At 25.7% G+C, this 24,930-nt stretch overlaps 1 protein-coding gene and 1 non-coding gene across 3 annotated transcripts in view; both read right to left on the reverse strand.

The window, feature by feature from the left end:
- LOC107436527 (Ecdysone-induced protein 78C) overlaps nucleotides 1-24,930 on the reverse strand; it is a 170,570-nt gene that overhangs the window by 58,079 nt on the left and 87,561 nt on the right. The window lies entirely within an intron of this gene.
- On the reverse strand, nucleotides 18,633-18,713 carry TRNAL-UAG (transfer RNA leucine (anticodon UAG)). Its single transcript has one exon. It is a non-coding gene; the product is annotated as a tRNA-Leu (tRNA).

Here is a 24,930-nt window from a genome sequence, read left to right on the forward strand (position 1 = left end):
TAACTCCTTTTAATAACCTATCAATGGAATTTAATTAGATAAAAGAAAATTCTAAACAATGCAAATTTTTTATGAACAATTTTATGAATATATTAAACAAAAAATTATGAATAATTTCCTTCAATTATGTATTTTTTGACAAAAAAAATTTCTTAGATTATCAATGATGAAATATCTTCAATGATCAATCATTCAATGATGAAATATCTTTTCACCCTAAAATCAATCCTAAATCACCCTAAAATCAATCATTTAATGATCAATCATTCAATTATGAAATATCTTTTCACCCTAAAATCAATGAACGTCAATACTAAAAATGCTACTCTAATTGAATTATTCTGAATTTCATGGCTGTATATTTTATGTTTTACTTTTTGTAAATTTAAAATTTTGTTTAAAAAGACTTCCCATAGTGGTTAAAATGCGTTTCAATTGCTAATTTGAAGTGCACGCAGATCAGTAACCTCAACCATTCTGAAATGTTTAAAAATATTAAACGCATTTCTATCTCGAATGTAGGCTTTATTTAAGTTTGTTCACTTATTAAAAATTTTGGAGTCAGCCACGCTTTCAATTACATACAAGTTACTTGTTTCTTACTTTTTAATCTAGTACATATCCAGCTCATTTTTGCTGCCGAAAGAGAATCAAAAATCAAGAATAATACAATCATTAATCTTTAAAAATTTGTGTCTCAAAAGGAAAGAAAGTAAAGGTGGACCATACTCCAATAGGCCTTCAAATATACATTTTTAGACAAAACTAATAATAATCATAATTTTATCATAGTGTGTTGTATTCACTTTGCCCAAACACTGTTAAAATCATAAACTCTCTCTCATTAAAATATTAAATCCAATAAAAATGCTTACTTATCAAGCCCAACGGCAAAGTTGAATGACCTCGAATGCCTCATTTAAAAAAATTATCCATACCATGACAAAAGTATACTTTCGTTTATTTCTCATCATTCACACCATTTTTTTTTTTTTCAAAAAAAAAATCAGTTAAATTTAATTTAAAAACTAATAAATTACTTATGACGTAACCGTGTAGAGTATGATATTTACCCTGACAAACCCCCCAGTTCCAGCAACCAGCAATAATTACTATTTCAAGGCAAGGTGAAAAATTGATTAATACCTCCTCCACTTCTTATCTATCATGATTTTTTTATTCCCTTTCGGAAATACTGTCACTTGATGATGTTAAACCAAAAGAGCAGCTGCGAAGAAAGTTAAAATGAGAAGGAGGAGTAAAAAAGAAAACGTTACTCAAGTGTTTCATAGTTGTGCCACAGAGAGAGAGAAGTTATCGGCAAAATATATATTCCGAGGCTCGAAGGTCGGTCATCGACCCCAGAGCGGATGGAAAAAAATCATCCACCAAGGCCAACCTGATCTCGCGCATCCCAATCGTAGCCTCCCGATCAAATTATTTTCTTCCCTTTCTTTCTTTTTTTTCTGCTCATGAACACTGAGATTAGTCATTAAATGAACTGTGGGATTAAATGAAAAATTGTTTTTATTTCCTTGCGTTTGAATTTTGTTCCTAAATGTAATTTGCAGTTAAAACGGTCTTGCAATTTATTCCATTTAAGGGTTCGTTAACTGCTGCTCGGATTTAAAAAGAAAAGAATTTATTATTTTTAATGTTGCTGAAAATTTTGGTTATACATAACTGAAAAATTATCACAGGCTTGCTCGTGAGAAAAAAGTTTACTAGTTGTATTATTGTTATTATTCGTAAGACTAAGGTGTGTTGTATAATTATTGCTTGCATGCTTCAAGTTTGCTAGTTATATAATTATTATTACTCGTGTGCCTAAGGTTTCCTCTCATTATTGATATTATTATTATTGCCAGAAAAAAACGCAACTAAAATAGTTAGATATTACATTTTAAATATGAACTTAAACAAATTTTCTCGTATGCCTAAGATTTGCTTCTTTTATTATTGCTCTTATGCCTAAATAATAATGAAAAATGTTATTTATTTACCAATTAGTATTATTTCTGACGATTTTGCAATACAGCTTCACAAATTGAACAAATTTTTTGTACTTTATTTATATTAAGTGCAAGCATGTTTAAAAACCATATATTCTTTAAAATTTATTTCTTATACTAAATCAGACGTTTGAATTTTTTTAAGTGTTCCAACAATATGTGTATTAAAATGGCTAAAGTTAAGTTAACCTTTTTAAAGAAATATAAAAGGCTTGAGGATATAATGATAGGCCATTATTTCCCAAAGTGATATTTTTATATCAAGCTGTTCATTAGTATTGTTTTCTAATGGATACAAATTTCAATAATTTAAGACTAAATAAAACCACAATTTATAAAAACATTTTATTGTTTACGTGGAAATCGTGTGTGTGTGGTTTCGTCTTTCAGTAAAAACGCTTTACAGAACAATTTAAAAATTCGGCTTGTAATTATATTACCTCAAATCATTCATATATATTTTAATTGTAAAAAATAATAAATAATGATTGTACTGTAAACAGTATTATATTTTGCATTTAATGATCGCACATGAAATGTATTGAAAATACAATGATCAAGAATTATTGAAATAACTTATAGAAATTATATAATTTGTATTCGTTACAATTTGTATAGTATTATTACATTGTAATATATATTGCTCATAAAATGTTATAATTTTTTTAGTAAAATTATTTCTAAACATTTTTTCAACCATAGCGCAATCAAAAACAGATCAAACAGATTTAACCATAAAGCAATCAGAATTTAATGAAAGTCGAATTCCCTTAAATTTAACAGAACTTTGGGCTCGCTTCATAGAAAAGTTAAATTAAAAATCCAATTTGTTTGTTCTTAAAGATTTCTAAATATTTTTTGTTTTAATTAATTAATTTGCTTATTTTTGTTGATTATTGAAATATCCTGTTACTAAGATGCCATACTATAGTGAGGGAAATTTTAAAAATCTGGTTAAAATAAATCATTATGTTGGTCCCTAAGAGTGGATAATAATTTTAATTATTATTTATTAAATTTCTAAAATATTAAGTTTTAATTATAAAAATATTTAATTTTTTATTTATTATTTTTAATTATTTTATTTTTTAATTACTTTGTTTAAATGCCTATGTTAATCCGCCTAAATGTGTTTTATGTTTTTCTTATGTAAAATTTGTATAAAAATACTATGCATATTGGATATCAAAGGTAACTTAATCCAAATATTTTATATACTGGGCAATAATAAAAGAACTACAATATTTTTCGATTTAAAGTTGCCTGTTTAAAGACCAGTAAATGATACATAAAAATAAACTTTAAAGTTATTTATTGATGCACTTATTTTCAAATATTTTATTTTCTACTAATAATTTTAGAATTAAAAATAATTCAACAAAATAAAAAAATAAAGGCTTAAAACTAAAACACAATAAACATGGATTATTTTGTAAAAATAAGAAAACGAAAAAAATGCGAAATGAAAATAATCGGAAAATATTTCTGGACTAGAAGGTCCTTACACTTGAGACAATAAAAGAAAATAACTGTTTTAACTATTTTCGAACGTATTGCGCAGAAAACTTACTCAACTTTTTACCCGTAAAAACCAGAATTCCCTGTTGTAAAAGAAATCAGATAAATCTTCTTTATCCTCTTTTACAGCACTGAGAAGTGAAATACAATTGACAGGTTAACTGCTCCGAAAACCCATTCGAAAGAAACTTTTGAAGCTATAATAATTTTTATCGGACTTAGAAATTCCCCCTACCCTCAACCAAATAATAAAAAAAAAACTTGTCCTTAAATTCCAAACCATACTCTGAGCTCTTCTAATTTTTTTTTTTTTTTTTTTTTTTTTTTTTTTGAAACACCACCGAACTGTTTCTATCAATATCTACAAATACCGTATCGTATGAGGCAGCTATTTTTAGTAATAATAATGCCTCTAGATTAAAAAAATGTTTCAAGTGAAAAAAATGCTTTAATAAATATAATCCCTTCGTAAAAATAATGTGTTGATTTAAGACGAAAAAAAAAAATTTTGAAAAATAATGCTTGGGTACCATTTAATTAACAATAAGAGAAAATCATCATAGGCATCTTTTTCTAAGTACACCGTAGCAGGCTGTTAATTTTCGTAATAATAATGCATTTATATGATATAATAATGTATATGTATGTAATAAGTAATAATATTGTATTCATATGTACGTAATATGCATTTGTATATACATATTTATATGATATAATATGGTATATGTATATATAATACGTAATAAAAATGTATTTATGTAAACGTAATAAAATGTTTTAAGGTAAAAAAATGCTTTAATAAATATAATCTCTCATAAAAATTATGTGTTAATTTAATACGAAAAAAATTGTTTCGAAAAATAATGTGTGGGTACCATTTAATAAACATTAGAAAAAATCATTCATTTATGAAAATAATTCAAAAATAGTAGTGTAAAGATCAGAACTTAATTTCTGTAAAACTCGATAGATAATAGCATAGCAAAACGTAATTTTTATTATGATAATATTATCTATTATTAATAAGAAATATAGTAATACTAAACTTAAGTTGTAAGAATGGCAGTATCTCCGACTGATTTCTAATTGGAGATACTTGTTTAAAATAACAATACTGAAGAATATTATTCCTTTGAAAAAATAATACCTAAAACGTAAATGCGTTCTTAGCATAGGAAAAAATACTATCAGTGAGCAAAAATGCGTTTAATACCATAAGGAACAATCACTCAATTGCAAAAATAATGCGTAAAAGTTAAATAATTATTTTTTCGTAATTTTCTATGTGTTCTTAGTATGGGAAAAATTACCAAAAAAATGCGTTTAATGTCATCAAAGGGAATTATTTATAAAAATAATGCATTACTGTAGGACTGAGCAACTTTTTTTTCGTAAAAAAATTACAATAATTTATTAGAAAACCAAAAATACATAGGTTTAAAATCCTTCTGTATAACAATTTTTAACTCTTTTTTAGCCATTTCATGCAGAATTTTTATGCAACGCATTTTTCATACTGTTCTCATTATTTTGTATCAGTTTAGATCAAAATAAATGAAAAATATTATATTTAGCATTTTAATAAATTATGGTTATGAAAAACAGCATGAAACACCGGTATCTTTTTCTGAGTTAAAAGCAAAACTCTTTCAAACACTGTTCACTCCCAAACAATAATTTTTCAAATTTGCACTTATTTGCAGTTGTATTTAGATCTAAGAGAAACAGTTATTCATCATTGAAATTTCTTTAATTTACCTAATCAATTTTTGAACATGAATCAAAAAAGATTTAAAACTACTCTTTTTTTAAATTTTATACTTTAGTACAAATGTAATTTTGATTATCTAACCGCTTTTTTTAGTAACTATTAGATTGTTTTTCTTTTATATTTAAGAGATACCAAAATATATTTTTGCTTGTAATTAAAGCTCCAGAAAAAAATATATTTAAAAGGGACACCGAACTCCCATCTGCGTCAAAGAGTTAACTACGTTTTTATAAAAAAAAACAAAAAAAAAAACAGATGAACATAAATTCTCAAACTTGCAGAACAAGAAAAGACTTAGTAGACTCCGGGGGTATGCGGGTGCCTTAACATGTTCTTTTATTAGACAGTAGCTCTTCAAAGATAAATTTTTTATAAGCTATTCTGCAGGAATAAAGAATTTCAATTTATTACAAAAATACGGTCAAAAATCACAGGAAAAAAATGGGAAAAAAGCGGAAGAAAAAAATTATTGGATTAAATAAGGGCCTCTTTTACAATTATATGAATTTATGAAATTTATATGATTATATTACAATTATATGAATTATTTTACAATTATACGAATCGATTCGGGCCAATAAACTCAAATATAATGCAATAAAATGATTATTCGAAAATAATTATATATCTCTTACCAAAAATAATTTTTACACAAAGATTGATTTGAAATTTACGTTTAAGAAATATAATATTTAATTATTTTTAAATTATTCATAATACAGTTATATAATAATATTCTTAAATGCATTACATCAATAATCAATAGTCTATCAAGGGGTTATTTTATGACAAGCTAAAAGTACTAACAAAAATAACAAAGTGTTCAATTTAAAAAAATAACAAATCATTAAAAAAGTAGTATCAGTTTTTTGTTATATCACAATAAATATCATTGTTGAAATTCAGAATCGTTTTAGAACTGCTAAAAAGCATCAGAATAACGGTCATATTGAGACACTTTAATAAATCTTGTTTCGATGTGAAATAATAAGTCTCGTTTCGTTCTACAATAATTTGCTTCAGTTATGAATATCTAATCATTCATTACACTAAATTTTTTCGTAGCACCGAAATTCGGTACAAAATTACTTTTTTAGAAACGTTGGCCACTTACATAGCTGAGCATGCTCCAAATATATTTATATTCTGTCCAGTACATCAAGCGTTACAGTGTTCTAAACACCTCACGTTATTTTATGTGTGCACAGTAGATCAGATATATAAGGCTGACAGGTTAACTGCACCAAAAATATATTCGAAAGAAAGAATTTTTATCAGCGTTCGAAATTCCTGCGTCCTACCACCCCGTCAAATCTTAACAAGACCTGAACAAGTCCCTTTTTTTTTATAACCATTTCGGAGTCCCCATTTTGTAGCCTCTTCAAACAATTTCCAACCATCTTCTAAGAACTTAGGAAGTACCCCTAAGGGGTTGATATTCAGGGGGAAACAAGGGGTGAAGAGAAAAAGGTCAATGCCCGTTTCTGTCTTATGTCAGGAATTATGCCGCCTTAAATATATATTTTCCCCCCGCTCTTACCCTCAATGAATTATATAACTATTTTTTTATGGTTACAAAACTGAAGAGATTTTTTGAGAAGATATCTACATCAACTTTGCGGCTTGACGTTTTCGATAGGTGTGGCCGGGGCGTTCACCTTTAAGTTTATGGAGTGTTTGAAGTTAAGTTTTGTAATGGCTGAGAGATCATTTTTGTCACATTTCAACGATTGTTATATGAACATAAATGTTGAAATTGAATAAGAAAAAAAATTAATGTAATTTTGCTGGTGTGGAAAAAATTGCATTAGGAGATAATGATTACTTGAGTTGAGTTACTCTACAGTTTGGTTGATTAATCCTCTAATATTCTGAATGAAAAAAAAGAAAAAAGAAATCTAAGCTTATTATTTCCAGAAAATCACAGATTAGTTAATAAGTAATTTTCTATTTAATTAACTGATAATAATTGATCACATGAACAAAACAAATAAACGAACTAAACATTTCTAACCAAATGTACAACCTGACGAATTAGCAACATAAGTAATCAAATAAACAGTTGATTGAATCTTGATTTTAAAAAATAGAAACAGCAAAGTAAATATTTGAATAAGCAATTACGCAAATCAACAAAATAATTTTATTACCAATATAAATAATATCAGCTGTTGATTACATTAGCAATATAAACAATTTTAGAACATTTAAAAAAAAGTTTTTTCCTTTTTTGAGAAAACGAATTTTTGTTTTGTTTTGTTTTGCTGTATATAAGGATTATGAAATAACAGATAAAACTATTTAATGGAATAAAAGATAAACTAATAAAAGATATTTTTTGAAAGTATCTACATTAAAAATGTAGATATCTTCCATTAACTTGGTTTGACGTTTTCAATTAAAGTAGTGGGGCGTTAACCTTTTAAGTTTATGGAGGTTCGCTTCGTAATGGCTGAGAGATCATTTTCGTCACATTTCAACAGTTGCTATAGGATCATAAATGTTGAAATTGAATTTTTTAAAAAGCAATATTGCTGATTTGGAAAGTAATTATTTATTTTTGAAAGCAATGCATTCATTAATATTGCTTTTATACAGCTTTCTTACCATTTTACTGTTTAGTTGATATGATCGAAAACTAATATTCAAACTAATATTCAAAACGACAAAAAAAAATTTAAACATAAAGCAATTTTTTAACATTATTCCAAGTAAATTAATAGATTAGGAATACGTTATTTTCCATATAATTAGAAGAAAAAAATGGATCATATATCATCAACGTAAATAATCGAATATGCTAGCAACAATTATGATGAGCCGAGCCAAGAACCGAACGAGCAATTTACATAAACAAAGAGATAATCGAACAAACAGTTGATCGAATTACGACTTAATTAAATCAGGAACGAACTTAAATAATCGAATGTACAGTTACGGCAACATAAATAATTGTATCATTCATAATTTACCGTTGATTATAATAATATAGCAATATAATAAATTTTCATAACATTCAGAAAATTAATGAGTGTTGAGGAAATTAATTATATTTCTGAAATATATTTCGGATGTTTCTTTTTAACGCATGAAATTATTATGAAAATAAACATAACAGTTTTTCGGAAGATAATCTACGCCAACTTTACGGTTTGATGTTTTCGATGAAAGCGGCGGGGCGTTAACCTTTTGAAAGAATACCATCTCATTTTTGTCACAATTCAACGATTGGAGAGATCATAAAAGTTGAAATTATGATAATTTTGTTGGTTTAGAAAGTAATAATTTTATATTTGTAACCAATACATTCTTTATAATTGTGCAAATATTTTCATTAGTTACTGTTAGGTTTTGGTAAGATACAAAATGCATAATGCAGTGAACAATCTGCGGACTCAGTAATGAGTCCACTATAAACAATGGATCACTATATCCAAATTTTTTTAAAGAATATTTTTTGCATTAAGAAAGTAGAATGATTGAAAATTGGGTTTGCAATTTTGCATAAGTTATAAAAAAATTATTATCTAATTAACAGATAATAAAGCAAGGATTAATGAAAAAAGTACTTATGCAGGTAAAAATTAGTTTTAATTTCACCTTTCATGAAGAAAAAATATTTTATTTTTTGATTGAACACAATTTGATTTTAAATAGAGTTCACGAATTTTCTTATCTACAATGTGCAAAAAATGCAAGATATTTTTATCTACATTTTCTGTAGAAAAAAAAAACATATTAAGGACATTAATGGCTGATTTTACTTCAGCTACAGATAGGGATGCATTAATTTTCAGTCCCAACACCTGTAAGTTTAAAGATTGAAGACTGAAAAAGATATTTAGAGAAATGAAATTTGAGTCTATAACCGAATTTCCAAGTTCTCAGCTTTCACTATAAGAGTTAAAAATAACATTATTTAAATAGGAGTACGGACGGGACCACTAAAAAAGTTCACTATATCGAGGTTCGACCGTATTCTCAATCAGAAGAGTAAGATTATTATTTCCAATAAATTATTGCAATTCATGAAATTCTTATGTGACGATTAAGCTCAAATTATTTATGAATAATTTTGTAGAAAATACTTAGAAAATAATTCATTAGTAACTCGTATAATCAAGCAAGCAATTGATTCGAAGCAACAGCATAAATAACCGAGTAATAAATTGATCTGAATCAACGGCATAAGTAATAGAATAAGCTGCTGATCGAATCACGAATGTTTATGAATGAATAAGCAACGTAAAATCATAGAGAAATTAAGCTTTTCAGCAACATGAAAGTCAATGCATTTGTGATATGTTACAGAGAAGATGTTTTTAAGAGATTATTGATGTTTCTGAAATATAAATAATAAACCCAGTAAGACATTTTGCAGCTTTTCATCATTTAAATTTGCTGCAACCTTAACATGGAGAACAGTTAATCATAATTGCATGCAAATTAAACCATCTTAAACCTGATATGAAACTACGCTTTTAAAGGAAACGTGGTTTAATTTAACATCTTATTAAGGTTTTAGCAAACATGTATCAGGAAATTGTTTAAAATACGCGTATTACGGTTCTACGTTGAAATGGTTTTTTTTGAGTGCGTATGAGTTATTGCCGTATCAAAAGATTATAAAATTAAAAATATAAAAATTTAAAATATTAAAAATAATTTTGAAAAACTGAAAAAATAATTATTGAAAATTAAATTATTTCTTAACTTACACGCTTACACGAAAGTATAATACAAATTTAAAGAAAACATGGTATTAATAATTTTATTCGAGTTGCAGCAAATTGTATCATAATATTGTTCAAGATAGGGGTATTATGGTTCAACGTTGAACTGATTTTTTTGAGTGAAAGATTGAATTGAAATTATAGAATAAAAATAACAATTTTTTTTAAAAAAAATGCAAAAAAAACTTCTTTTTTGTAAATTGAATTATTTTTAACTTAATTATCTAAACTGTCGAATAAATTGAAAGGGAACATGGTTTAATTTAACATCTTATTATAGGTTGCAGCAAATTTGCACGATATTAAGGTTCAAAGTTCCGGCTATGCCTTTACATTATTTTAAGTTCTCTGTTAACGTTTGTCTTCTATACGGAGAGCTAACACGTCACGAACCAAGGAATCACGTTATGAACCACGTGTGAGATAAGGTAATTTTAGTTTCATGTAAATTAAAATGTAAAATAATTAATGATGAGCCGTGGTGGCTCAGGGGGTGGACCACTCGCCTCCCAATGAGGTTAACCGGGTTCGAATCCCGATGATGACTGGTTGATTAGAATTCCATACTCGGCTCTCACCGACCTCAGTGCTGACGTAAAATATCCTCAGTGATAGACGGATAATGGGTTTGAGTCCCCTTTCCATCAGGTTAACCGGGGGGGGGGTTCGTGGTTTTCCTCTCCGCGTAACGCAGATGCGGGTTAGTTTCATTGAAAAAGTTCGCCTCAAAGGCAAAGTACTCCTAATACTTGATACAGGAGTTCCCTTGTCTTCTGGATTGGGATCAAATTTACAAGAATACGGAGTTGAACATTAGCAGTACTAAACTAATAAATTCGGTCGGCAGTTCAACGGCGGTTATAAAATAATTGATGACGATTACAATAATTTATTTTCGTCTGAAGGCAAAATTTCTGGATGAAAAAATAAATTGATCCAATCTTAGCTGGTGCACTTTCTTTAAGCGTTTATCAAATCGTTTCAATTACACTCATCAATGACTCCGATGTAAAGTGTAACACGCCTATCTATTCAAACGCACACACACATTTCAAAAGTCAATGACCTCCACGAACTCCTACTTCCATCTCATGTGACGTCATTTCCTTACGACCTTGAAATTCACTGAACGCCTGCTACAATCCATTTAAAAAAAAAAAAAACATACACGATTTTTTTTTCCTCCCTTCTTAAATATACAATAGGGTGAAAGGGACAGTTGTGATTGATATAAAAAATCGTGATACAATAAAGTGGTATAAATTGCCCAAATGAACAATGCTTATGCGATTCGCGATATCTAGACAAGTGCAGAAAGACTTGTATGTAGTCATGGGTTATTTGCGATGTCGATTTTTGAACATTCATTGTTTGCTTTTGTTTTTCTACAACCGGAAGAATTGATGGGTATTATAAGAATCGGGGGTATTTATGGGCTATTTAACGGTATTTTAAGCTGAGATCAAAGGATTAACTGGAAATCTCTTTTTGTTTTGATAAGCTGCCAAAGGGGAATCGGGAAATAACTTCATAAAACTTATCACGGCTGTCACTGTTTTAGTAATTTTTAACCAATTAGTGCTGGCTGTTAAAAGCAAGGCTATATTTGTGTTGGTGTAAATAGCAAATTAAGCGGTATCGAAAAACAAAAAATAGTTTTAAGACGTTCATCTTCGATTTCAAAAACACTATTTTCAATGTCAAGAATTTGCATGCTTTGAAAAGCGAAATCGCGAAATAAGGCATCAGATGTAAAATCTATCATGCTCCATATTTATTTATTTTCTTCGTAGTTTTTAATCAAAGGATTAACTGGAAATCTCTTTTTGTTTTGATAAGCTGCCAAAGGGGAATCGGGAAATAAGTTTATAAAACTTATCACGGCTTTTAGTAATTTTTAACCAATTAGTGCTGGCTGTTAAAAAGCTAGGCTATATTTGTGTTGGTGTACATAGCAAATTAAGCGGTATTGAAAAGCAAAAAATAGTTTTAAGACGTTCATCTTCGATATCAAAAACACTATTTTCAATGTTACGAATTTGAATGCTTTGAAAAGCGAAATAAGGCATCAGATGTAAAATCTATCATGCTCTATATTTATTTATTTTCTTCGTAGTTTTTAATCAATTAGAACTCGCTGTTAAAATAAATGAGGTGCTGTGTTTGTGCTGGAGTAATTAGCGTATTAAGCAGAATTTTAAGGAAAAAAAAATGTTTTCTTACATACAGCTGTTTCAACCTTGAAAAGAAAAATCAGGAAATAACGCATCAGATATAAATTTTTATCAGGCTCTTTATTATCTTAGTAGTTCTTAACCAATTAACGCGTATTGTTTAAAGAAATGATGTTTATGCGCATAGTTGAATAAATAGACTAAAAAGCGTAAATTTAAAAAAGAAAAAAAAAAAGATTATTTTCTTTAATACAACCCCTTCAATGCCTTTAACATGTAATTACCAATACTATGCATGCATCAATATTCACTTTGATTAGGTCTGAAACTAATTAATCGTCTTTCAGAAACCGATTGCAATCGTTACAGTAATTTTTAACTGGAATTTTATTTTCCGGTCTGAAAAGCTCTAATATTATTTTATGGTTACTTTATTTTAAGGAAAGCAATAAAGATGTTTTTTAAAATATAAATTTAAGAATACGTGAAAACCTTTTGGATCAGTGCCATAACCTGCAAAACTTACAACCATTTCATTAAAAGTTTCTACCAATTAAAGCAGATAAAACAGCTAGAGTTTGTGAGGAAAAAACGGAAATTTTGCGCAACCTTAGACATACAAAGGATTTGTGAAATTTTGACTCCTTATGTCCTTTAATAAACTGTTTCAAAAGGTATTAAAATTGTGAATGATTGGTTCGTAGCGAAATATGCAGCATAGTTAACTATTATTTATCGTAACTATATAATTTTCATTATATTTATGTTTTTAAAAGATAACTACAATCTTCAAATTATTGTAAACTAGACAGCAGTGCACTAAAGGAGTTCCGTGGATCGCTGGGGGACAGAGTGTGAAGATTTTTTTTTAACCAATAATAATTTTTGAAGCCTGTAACTATAAGTCTATCTAAAAATCATTCATAAATTATTTAATATTACAGTTATTTTTTTGAAATTATTTACGTAAAATTCCGATGAAAAACAAAATTTAAAAAATATCTATAGATTTTCCAAGCACAACTTATTAAATAAATTACGAAAAACGATATGCATTTATCAATAATGCATAAGAATTTTTCTAGAAACTTTTTATTTCAAAGTAATTAAATTAAAAGTTAAAACATTAAGTATCTCTGATAACCGCTCTTTTAGTTTGTTAGAGTAATTTTGAAAAAAATCATAATTCAGCTTCTTTTATTCAGTTGCAACTTATACATCCACCATAGACTAAGTCAGGTTTAGAAGACGCTCCAGACATTTAACCTAATAATAAGACTATTTTTCGTAAAACAACAAAAAAATTTATATGCATCCAAATTAAGTTGTAGTCTTTTTTTTCTGATAATTTATTCACAGCAGTGAATGAACTTTTTTTATAAAGTCAAGATTCCGCCAAAGGAAGCTAGATCATTTAGAGCTCCATCCATAGCTGGAAAAAATACGAACCACTGGTCTAAAAACCTTCCATAACGAAGAAGTATAACTTTATCATCAGAAACAACTTAGGTTTCAAAATTCAGGGACGCATATGGATGCTATAGCGCCTAAAAAATCGTAGCTGGCCTTCAGCTATTGACTAAAATTTAACTCGAAATTATTTTCATTTTATAATATTACTTTTCATTGCTATCTTCGTGTCTTTCTAAACTCTGGATAAAAAGTTTTTTTTTTTTTAATTATTCGTGTTTTATAATTTTGTGTTTTATTATTTCGAATTGTGGAGAAATAACCATAAAAAATGTTATTTCCCTGAATTGATAATTATAACAAAATAACTAATTGAAAAAATCACACATTATTACGGCCTAAACCTTTTGACGCAGAATTTTTGAAACTATTTTTCATACCTTTTCTTTTTTCTTTTTTTTCTTCCTTTTTTTTGTATTAATTTAGGTCAAACTATATATAGTATTTATAGTTATGAAATAAACACCGGTGTCTCTTTTTGCGTTAAAGGTAAAATCTTCCAAACACGGTTAACTTCCAAATAATATATTTTTTTAAATTTGCACTTAGTATTTAGATTTAAGAGAAATAGTTATTTATCATGATTTTTTTTTTCAATTTACAAAATAAATTATTGATTCACTTTTGAGTATGAATGAGAAAAAAAAATTTTCAAGCTTCTTTTTTTGGGGGGGGGGGTTATATCTTAGTACAAATATTATTTCCGATAAAGTCACAGACATTTTTAATAAATATAAGAGCTTTTGTTTTTAAAATTAAAAAATACCAAAATAGATTTTTGCTTGTAAATAGAGCATCAGAAAAAAATATATAAATAAAAACATAACCGGTGTACCATCTGCAAAGAGTTCAACCCATTATTAGTTTTATTCCAATATTTTTTAATTCTTTTTCGTTGGAATGTTATGTCATTTAAGTTTAACAGAAACGAAAAAAAATTTATCTGATAAATAGCGATAAGAGTACGAAAGAAAAAAAAATTCGAATGTCAAACATCAAAAGCAACTTGCATAATACACATAACAAATAGTTACAACAGGTGTTATTTAAAATAATGTATTCAAATAAAATACTATTTCGAAATTCGCAAGTAATGGATTCCTTACTTCAGTCTGACATAGTTTTGAATCGTGGCAAATAATAATATTTAATAAAAACAAAAACAAGTTAGTTATTTCTCTAATAAACAGAGGAGAAGATCACGTTCTAGACATACTTTTACCTTTTCATTTCTAGAAGAAAAATATTTTTTGGGTCAACGAGTACTTCAGTTAAGTTCCACCTTCGAATGTTTACCAAATAATATGCATTCAAAAAGATAACAGTAATGGAGATTCTAATTTATTATTTAGTGTTTTCAAAAGCATTAAACGGGTTTTATCGCATGTAATTGGAAAAGCAAGTCAAATTAAAGACGATTTTGAAAGAGCATAAGTTTCTTCCTGTTGAAAATTAAATAATAGGTATTCTAAAAATATTACTTAATGCCAGATTCACTTTATTATATAGTATTTTTTAAAGTAATTGGTAATTCTTATCGGACAAGATTGAAATCGATCTTGAAATTTTTTGAGTTACTTTCTATGAATGTTAACCAAATAATAGTTATTCAAAAGGGTAATGGTAGGTTTAATTTTTTATAAATTTTTTCAGAAGTATTTAACAGTTTTTAAATCTTGTAATATGATAAACAAACCAGATTTAAGCTGATTCTGAAAGATTATCTGCAATGAGAAAAAAAAGTATGGTTAAAACTACCGGATAACGGTAAAATTTACCGTGTTCCTAGCTCTATGGGAACACCAAAAAGCTCGGAAATTTTTACCGAAGTGCTTTGGCAAGGATTTTAGAAAAATTAACAACAAAATATTGTTTTATAATCTGTGATAAAATTTGGTAAAATTTGCTTTTTTTTATCATGATGCCGTAAATCAAGGCATAAAAACCTTTTATTCGCTTAAATTTACTTTTCAGTTTTATATTTTTTACTAAATATGTGGCAATAAAAGCCATAATTTTAAAAACCATTCTTTAAAAACCATAGAAACAGAAAAATTACCAGATGAATGATTTGAATACCGTATATTTTTGTTATATATAAACCAATTTTTTTTTTTTACCAAAATTGTAATTACCATACAGTACTGTAATTTTCCAGAATTTAATAATAATATTAATTATAATTTAATTCAATAATATTAATCTATAACTAGTAAGGCATAGAGCAACAAAAAGACCTAACTTAAATTTAATGACTTTTTATAAAAACGAAAATTTCAGATGACAAGTGCATCTGTAACATATTACATTTTACTGTCTTTAAAAGTAAGATACTGGTTTTATTTAATTTATTTTTTCAAAAGTGATACCACTTACAGATAACAATTTTATCAAATAACGGATGCTAAAAAAGTGTCAAAGCTTTTAACTTATTAATTGTTTTTTAGTCATTGATGTTTACATGGTTAAACGGAAAAAAAATTCATTTCAATTAATTATATTAAAAGCATTTTTAATATACTTTTTAGCAAAGCATTTACAACCTATTTAGTTAGTGAAAAAATGAAAAACATTTAATAATTTAAAATCAACACACATATAATGGGCAAAAATAAAACTATTTTCAATAAAGAAATAGTTGGAAAAAAAATTCTACTTTTAGACCTTAATGAAACAATAGCAAATTTAGACATTAATGAAAAAATAATGTTCTTAGCAATTAATTGCTTGATTTGAATGTTATATTTATTTAATAAGCTAATTAGTTAATGCTCACAGAGACTAATTTTCTTATTAAAAATATAAGTATATATAAGTTCCAGTTTTGAATGTAAACTAATTAATAAGAATTTTAAAAGATAATTAATAAGTTTTAATTCATTATATGATTCTTTTAAAATATTTAATAATTTTTAGAGCGGGTAATAGGGTAGGCTATTTAAGTTCGATGAAACTATATGTTTAAAAATCATTTTATTATCTTTACGCAGCTCTGCATCTCTCAAATAATAATGATAATTTAGTTAAACCAATAAGTAAAGTAATATTGAATTAGAATAATCGGAACAAAAAAAGAAAGAAATTTAAAAACTATTTAACAAGTGCGCATAGTAACCTATATTGAATTTTAATATTAGTTGAAGGGTCATTAAATGTTCATGTTATTTTAATTCTACAAGAACAACCAACGAATGCACAGCGGTGTCATGAAATTGATGAAAATTCATCTTAAACATTCATGCGGAATTTATCAATCAGATTTTATCGCGCCAATAACCAATGTAATAAATAAAAATTCGTTGGTTTCAATATTTACTAAAATATGTGGGGAAAATTATTTGTTTTTCCTAGTCAGCTCCTTATAAAAAAAAAAAATAAATAAATAAATAAAAATAAAAAAAATCTCGTATTTTATTTAAAATAGCTGCAGTTAAGTTTTCAATTACAATAATAAAGAAATCTCGTATTGTTCTTAAAATAGTGGCATTGATATTTTTCAATTAAAATAACAAAATGAATCATATTGTTTATATATATATATAATATATATAAAAAAAAGACAAGGTTATTCATATTTGTTTGTCCAACAGTATCTTTGTAACAGTAACTTAATTTCTTTTATTACTTATAAATATATATGTAGAGTTTCTGAAATCGCATACTAAATATAGGCAATTATGAGTTTTTTATATACATTTTTACAAAGTGATGCCATTTTCTTATTTGTACCTGTTACAATAAAACAATAAAGTTGCTCATTTTTTCAATGAAATAAATTTTGCTGATATAATAAAATTACCCAAAACGTTAACGAAAGTAAATAAATAAAAACGTTAGCTGTAGATCTTAAAACTTTTTTTAACATAATTAATACTTGCACCAAAAACCAGCTATTTAAAAAAAAAATACAACTGTGGCTTTAATATATTAAACTGTTATAAAATCAATGATGGTTTTTCTAACATTTAGTAAGATAAATAATCAGATTTCAAGCAAACTTCCACCTTTGCAGAATTTACCATAAAAATGTCACGTTAAAACAGAATGTTTTTACCATAATTCATCTAAAAGAAATGCAAAAAGTTCTCTTTTTTTAAAGATAAAAAAAAAAAAAAAATTACAAAATTACGATATTACGTATTAAAATAAATAATACGAACAAAAATTTAACAATTGCATTAAATTTAATACCTGTTTTTGCAATATTTGTTTTTCATTGTAAAATACGGAAAGGAATTCTCCAGTTTCATAATATTTCTTTCTTAATTTCGCATCAACAAATTCAAAAAAAAAATTTCATAACTTTATTTGAAGACAAGCGTTATTAGAATTCTATCAAAAGAGAAGAAAATACCATCAAAAAATGCCACAGACTAAGCAAAATTTATGTCAACACCGTTAACATAAATCATAAGCATTTTTTTTAAATTAATTGAGAGGAATCATACGATTTTGTTTTCAAATCAAAATATAATTTCATGTTTTTCTTAGAAATTTTTTTTTAACAAGTAAACAATTAAAATTAAATCTGGTAAATATAAAATCAAAAATTAAATAGTTTTATTCTTACTTCTGTAATTCTAAAAATATATTTAGAATCATTTTTCAGTATTTAATAAAGGGGTGAAAATTAATATTTTAGCAAACATTTGCTTAAAATTTAATATCAATAACATAAACGTAATTAAACGCAACATACGTGTGTAGTGTAGCAAGTTAAGTAAAAATTTAAATCTGATGTTGCTAATTTATAAATAACTAAACATTAATAAAGCATACCTTGTAAATAATTTAAAAAAAGGGTTCCTAATTTTTACTTTTGAAATCTTTAATCTTTTAATATTTTCAGCAGTTTAATCGAAACAAACGTTTTTTTTTTCGAACAATAAAACTTATGTTGATTACTGGTGTCAAAATCCATACTGAAGTAAAATTAATAAAAAAAAAGTTATCATGGCAGCGGCGGGATTCGAACCCGCGCCTTTATCAGACTGGTGCCTAAAACCAGCGCCTTAGACCACTCGGCCACGCTACCTTGTCATGAGTTAAGTTAAAGTTAAATAAAAATACAAACATAAATACATCAATGAAGTAAAAAATTTTTCTCATGAAGATATGCTTTCAACAAAGCTTGACCTGAAATATTTTGTTTCTGTAAATTTAATGTCCTTTATTTTTTTTAAAAAAAACGAAGTTTAAAAAGTTTTTTTAAATAGAATAAAATTTAATTCAAACAGCAATGGCAAATAAAATATACTACTAACATTCTTTAAGTGATAGATTTGTCTTTATAATATTTTTCTTTAATTAATAACTACTTTAATTCCCAGAATTAAATTAAATAAATCCTTGTATTAATAATTTTTTAAGATTCCTGAAGTTTTCAAGCTAATTTTACTTGTTAGACTCTTAAAAATTTCCTTTGCTCAATAGAATAATTATTTTCAACTAATTCATGTTCATAAAATATTATTAATTGCATTGAAATCCACAGATTGTTCATTTATACACGAATCATTAGATATTATTATGTTTTGCGTTTTTAAGTAAAAATGAAACTTTATTAGAATTGTTCCACATTGTGTTTTTTAAAAGCTTCTAATATTCGTATTAACAGAGCATGATTCATATTAACAAAATTGTATCAGAAAACAAAATAATTTTATGTTTTTATGAATATAGAAAATAATTTATTCGATTTATTCTACATTACAAAAGTTCATCAATCATATGATAAATATTTCAAGCATTTTACTTTTAAATAAAATTTAATTCTTAAGAAAAGAAATTTAGTGCAAAACAGCTGAAATCCGAAAATAATAATAATAATAAATAAATAAATTTTTCAAATTTAAAAATTATAACGTAAACGTGAAAAAGAAATCTAGCGCAAAACAATTGTAATCCATCAAATCCATTTTTTATTTTTTTATTTGAAAATTGTAACGTAAACGAGAATTTAATTGGTGAAATTGGTGAATTGGTGAGAGATATTACACATAAGTGAAAACAAATGATTCCCTTAAATATTGAAAACTAATGAATAAATTTGTACGTATGCAAATATTTATATTTCATAATAAATTCATGAAATTAACATTATAATAAACAATTCAACACTCATTGTAACTTATTGCTTAAATTAGTGCAAAACTGAATATCAAATATTGATTTTGAAAAAAGAACAGACTTAATATACAAAACACGCCAGGCAGAACATTTACATTTCGTTGAAAAACAATGAACTTAATTTTAAATAATGATTCATTTAACCTTAATGGCAACACTACAATAAAATTTGAGCAGAATTTTTTTAAATGTTGTATAATAAATTCCTATTTAACATGTTCGGAAATAAATTTAATAGGCAATATTTAAATCAACTTAAATAGATATAGATTGACAATATTAATAAAATATATAGACTATATTAAAATAAAATCAATTTCAATAACTTCTTCCGATAAAATGGTGAGTATAGTTAATTTTTCATACAGTTACACTTTTGAAATTTAAAACGAATTACAATTACTACATCCAAATCAATAATGTAATTTTGATTAACAATATGCATAAATTATAAAAAGAAACAAGTTTTTTTTTTTAATATTATTTTATGCACAATTTTTTATTATTCAATCTTATTGGAAGGGGTAAATATTTTATTGAACACGAATTGCACTTTTTAATATTAAACTTTAATTAGAAAAAAAAAACAGAATTAAATGTTTATTTAAAATAATCAACTGATACAAAATTTAAGATGAAGATTTAACTCTATAACACAATATATTAAAATTAGTACATAAAAAATGCATTTTATTTGAATATAAAATAATGAATGAACATTCAGAATATGTAGGTAATTTTCTTTCATTTATAATATAATAATTTATAATATAATAATTTCATTAATAATATAATAAAATCAATAATTAAAAACGAGTTGAAACTGTATATATTAAATTTTCTCCTATAAAAATTTTAATACTTAATTCATACTTGTTCAAAATGTACTATCTATTTATTTATTTCTATTTTAAAATAGATGAAAAAGATTTAGTGAAATTGATAGAAAATATTCTATATTAAAATTTCTACAAAATTAAAAGACACATTTTATTGCAATATAAAAGAGAAAATGTATATTATGAATATAAGGGAGAAAATATGAAAAATTGATTTAAAAATTAGTTTTAGCAAGAACTGCTTCTTTATAGAACTTTGAGTAAAAGCGCTTTTAAAAAAAAATATCACAGAATAAAATGTTTACGTCAAAAAATAAATTAATAAAATATTTATGATTCCATTTTAATATAATTTGAACTGTGATCAGAGAAACAAAAATTAAGCTACATTTAAATTTTATTCCATAATAGATATAGGTTTGCAAAATATATTTGGAAATATTTGGCTTTTCTATTTAAAAGAAAGAATAAGAATTCGTAATAGAAAAATTAATTGTTTCTTCAATTAAACTTCACTTAATGGCTCAAATTTTGATTTTAAGAATTAAACTTTAGGCTAATGTCCTATTATTACGAAATTGTATTATGAAACAACAATTTAATGAGTAAAATTAACTTTAAAAAATCTCAAAAGTTAATTTATTCCTTATTTACTATTCCATTGCTTTTCAAATAATTCAACTAAAAAAAATTCTTAAAATAATTTATTGCAACAATATTGCGATGTTTTCAAATCAAATGCAAAAAAAAAAAAATAATAATAATATTCTACTTTTGTTACAAATAAAAAAATAACAATTGAACTTCAATTTTATTAGATCAATCAAATAAGCATTTAGTAATTACTTCCTTACTATGTTTCTTTTGTCTGCGGCAGAAATAGTAGACAATTGTAAAAGAAAAAAAAAGAAAAATATTTTCGAACAAAATCGTGTATTCTTCTCACAATTAAAGTTTTAAGTAGATGATTCAATGAATTACAGGTGAAATAAGAAGAAAAAGGTAAGAAAAAATAAAGGATAGGGTCAATGACCTCGAGTAACCTTCAAACCACGCCGGGTTTTGGATGTTTACAATTCTACCACTAGCATCACGGTCTGTAAAAGTGATTTCTCACACGGATAACTAGATCAAACATAAAATATTTTCAATGCGTTTTTGTTTGGAAGATTGTTTTGATTGAAGAAATAGTACGATTTTCCTTCAAAGGGGGTACGTATGTTCGAGGGGCATTTTTTTCGAAGTTTTGAGCAAATTCTGTTCTGTAAATTTAAGTACCTAATGTATAAAACTAATGGAGAATAAAGAATAATAAATATATAAATTCTATGCCGCATTTTAAACTTTTTTTTAAATTTTAAACAAAATTCGATTTGTTTATTTAATTTTTTTTATTGCCAACTACTTTTAAAAAATTTTAAAAATAGTTTATGTTTAGTATAATTCTGCAAAAAAAAATCTGACTTTATGAATATAAGCCTTAAATTATATTGCTTAATTTTTCATTTAATTGATTCATTTTTATTAAAAAGTTTATTCTGGAAAGCTGAGGCATTTTAAAAATTCAAATATCCATCGCTTTAATTAATATCAAATTAGATTCAAAATGCAACACTGAAATTAAATTTTAAAAAAAAAATATTGAGAGATTTAGGATTTAATTTACACATTGTCACAGTTTCGTATTTAAAAACTTTCGTGTTTCTTGTTTATACTTTTGTGTTTGGCGTTTTCTCCTCTGTTTTTAAAGGTTTCCAAAATCCCATATGTTTACCAATATTTTATGAAAATTTGTCAAAAATTAGCTAGGATATTTCAACAATTAATATTATTTTCGGATCATTATATTTTCTAATATTTATACTTGAGGAAAAATGAAATTCACATAAATAAATTAGATGACAATTAAAAAGATAAATAAAAAACCAAACAAATTATTATAAAATTTCGTAAAAATATTTGAGTAATATTAATAGATTAGCGTACGAAACCATAAAGTAAAATAAAGCATATTGCTTGCATATTCGTAATGTTATACATGGTTTATATGTATCAAAAAACATAGTATAATTATGGGAAAAATTAACCATATTTTCATTAGGCAAAGAAAGATTTTAGATAAAATAAGTTTTTAAAAAAAGAGCTTCAAAATTAATTTATATAGTGAAATATAATACAAGCATATTTAAATACATTAGTAAACACTTAGACAAAAATTTTAGAATGCATATAATTTGAAGGAAAATATGATACAAAATTCATCAAATATAATTTGTTATAAGTTTGCCCTTTCAACAAAGAAAAAAAAAAGAAGAAAAGAAAAGAAAAAAGTGCCCTATTTATGGTCAAAAAAGCTTTGCATAAGCTTTTGTCTGCATATTCATTTTCATGCACATAAAAATTTCACTCGTACGATGTTTGCAGTAAAAATTTATTTGAATCAATCTTCACTAAATGAATACTGAAATGATAATTAAAAAACAAGATTAAGTACGTGGAGAAAAAATTATTCTGGTAAAATTGCTTTATGGTAATGATTTTTCTAGTTTTTTGGTTAATTAAACCAAAATATACGGTATTTAAATCATTCAATTGGTAATTATTCCGTTCATGTGATAAAAGTTTACCAGAAGTTCTACTTTTAAAAATGTTAGTTCTTATTACCGCATATTTAGTAAAAATACAAAGCTGAAAACTAAATTTTATCGAATAAATATTTTTTTTTGCCATGCTTTAAAGCAGAGGTTCCCGAATGGTGTTCCCCGGAACCCTAGAGTTCCATGAAAGGGTTACAGAGGTTCCGAGAGTTTGGAATTTTTTTAACCAGTAATGATTTTCAAAACCTGTTATTAAATTTAAATCCGATTTAAAATTACTTAATTTCCCATTATTTATTAAATTAACCATATTTCCGCTCATATTAATTTCATACTCATATTAAACTCATATTTCATACTTATATTACTTTTATGTTTCTGCATACACTAAAATCAAATTAAGAACTCGACCAGATGCCTCTCCAGACCTATAATAAATTTAACTGTCTGACATAAAAGCCAATTTTAAGATTAATATAAATAAAACGATATAATGAAAAAATTTCCTTCTTCATTCATTATCAATAAATATTTTCAAAACAATTAATAAAATTTAGATTATTAAACACATTTAATACAATTTATAGCCCTTTATTAGTCAATGCATTCATAATTGTTGATGAAATTTATTAAGTCTCAGCGTTCCGCTAAAAAAAAAATAATTAAAAAAAAACCCGATCACTTAGGCTTCTACAGTCGAAAAAATTCGGGAACCACTGCTCAAAAAAGTTATCATAACAAAGTTACCAAAATTTAAAAAAATTTATCAAATATTATAATACCATATTTTATTGTAAATATTATCAAAATCATTACTGAATCTCTTCGGTAAAAATTACGTGCTCTTTGTTTTTCTCATAGACCTAGAAACACGGTAAATTTTACCTTAATCTGGTAGTTTTGACCATACTTTTTTTCACAGAGTACCAAACTATTCGTGTGATAATATAACTATGCTAATTTGTATAAAAATTAATAACGCAATAAAAATAATTAATGAACTTCAATGAAACGTTAACAAAATAATTTTTTCTTTCTTTTTTTTAAAATAAAGGTTAAATACCTCCAAATAATGCGTCTGTAATATTTTGTAAATATTAATTAATACTATTATGTTAACTTGCGTGAAAATAAATGATGTGAGAAAGTTAATTAAATGCTATGCAAATAAACTCATAGACAATCATTTATTTTTTTCCAAAAATATCTCCAGAGGTCATTGACCTCTACAAATAAACTTCATAATTTAATATAACCAAGTGTATCATTTTTAATAAATTGATTTTGTTTAAAAACCACACTTTAAAAAAAAATTACTACTTATCCAAATTCACTTATTAATTTTCAACGTTCAAATATATTTACGTTGTGCCAAAAATGTAAGCAAAAGTTCATCGACTTTTCAAAACTTGTCCATATACATCCGAAATCAAATTGCTATTTTCCTATCAATAACAGAACCTAATCTCGCAAATACTACTTTTCGCCAAATGCATAAGTTTTTTTATTATTATTATGTTGTTACATTAAGATAATAGTATCACCCCCGAGATAAATTGGGTGACTATTCATTGGTATTTTTATTATTAGTTGTTCGTAAAATAAAATAAAAAACAAAAAGAAAAGCGGAAGAAATAGAAAACACAACGGGTTACGGTTTCAAGGTCATTGACACTGCGTAGTGCTC

This window comes from Parasteatoda tepidariorum, chromosome 4 (genome assembly GCF_982258835.1).
Source record: "Parasteatoda tepidariorum strain Cologne lab strain chromosome 4, Ptep-v5.0, whole genome shotgun sequence".
Classification (NCBI taxonomy): Eukaryota; Metazoa; Arthropoda; class Arachnida; order Araneae; family Theridiidae; genus Parasteatoda; species Parasteatoda tepidariorum.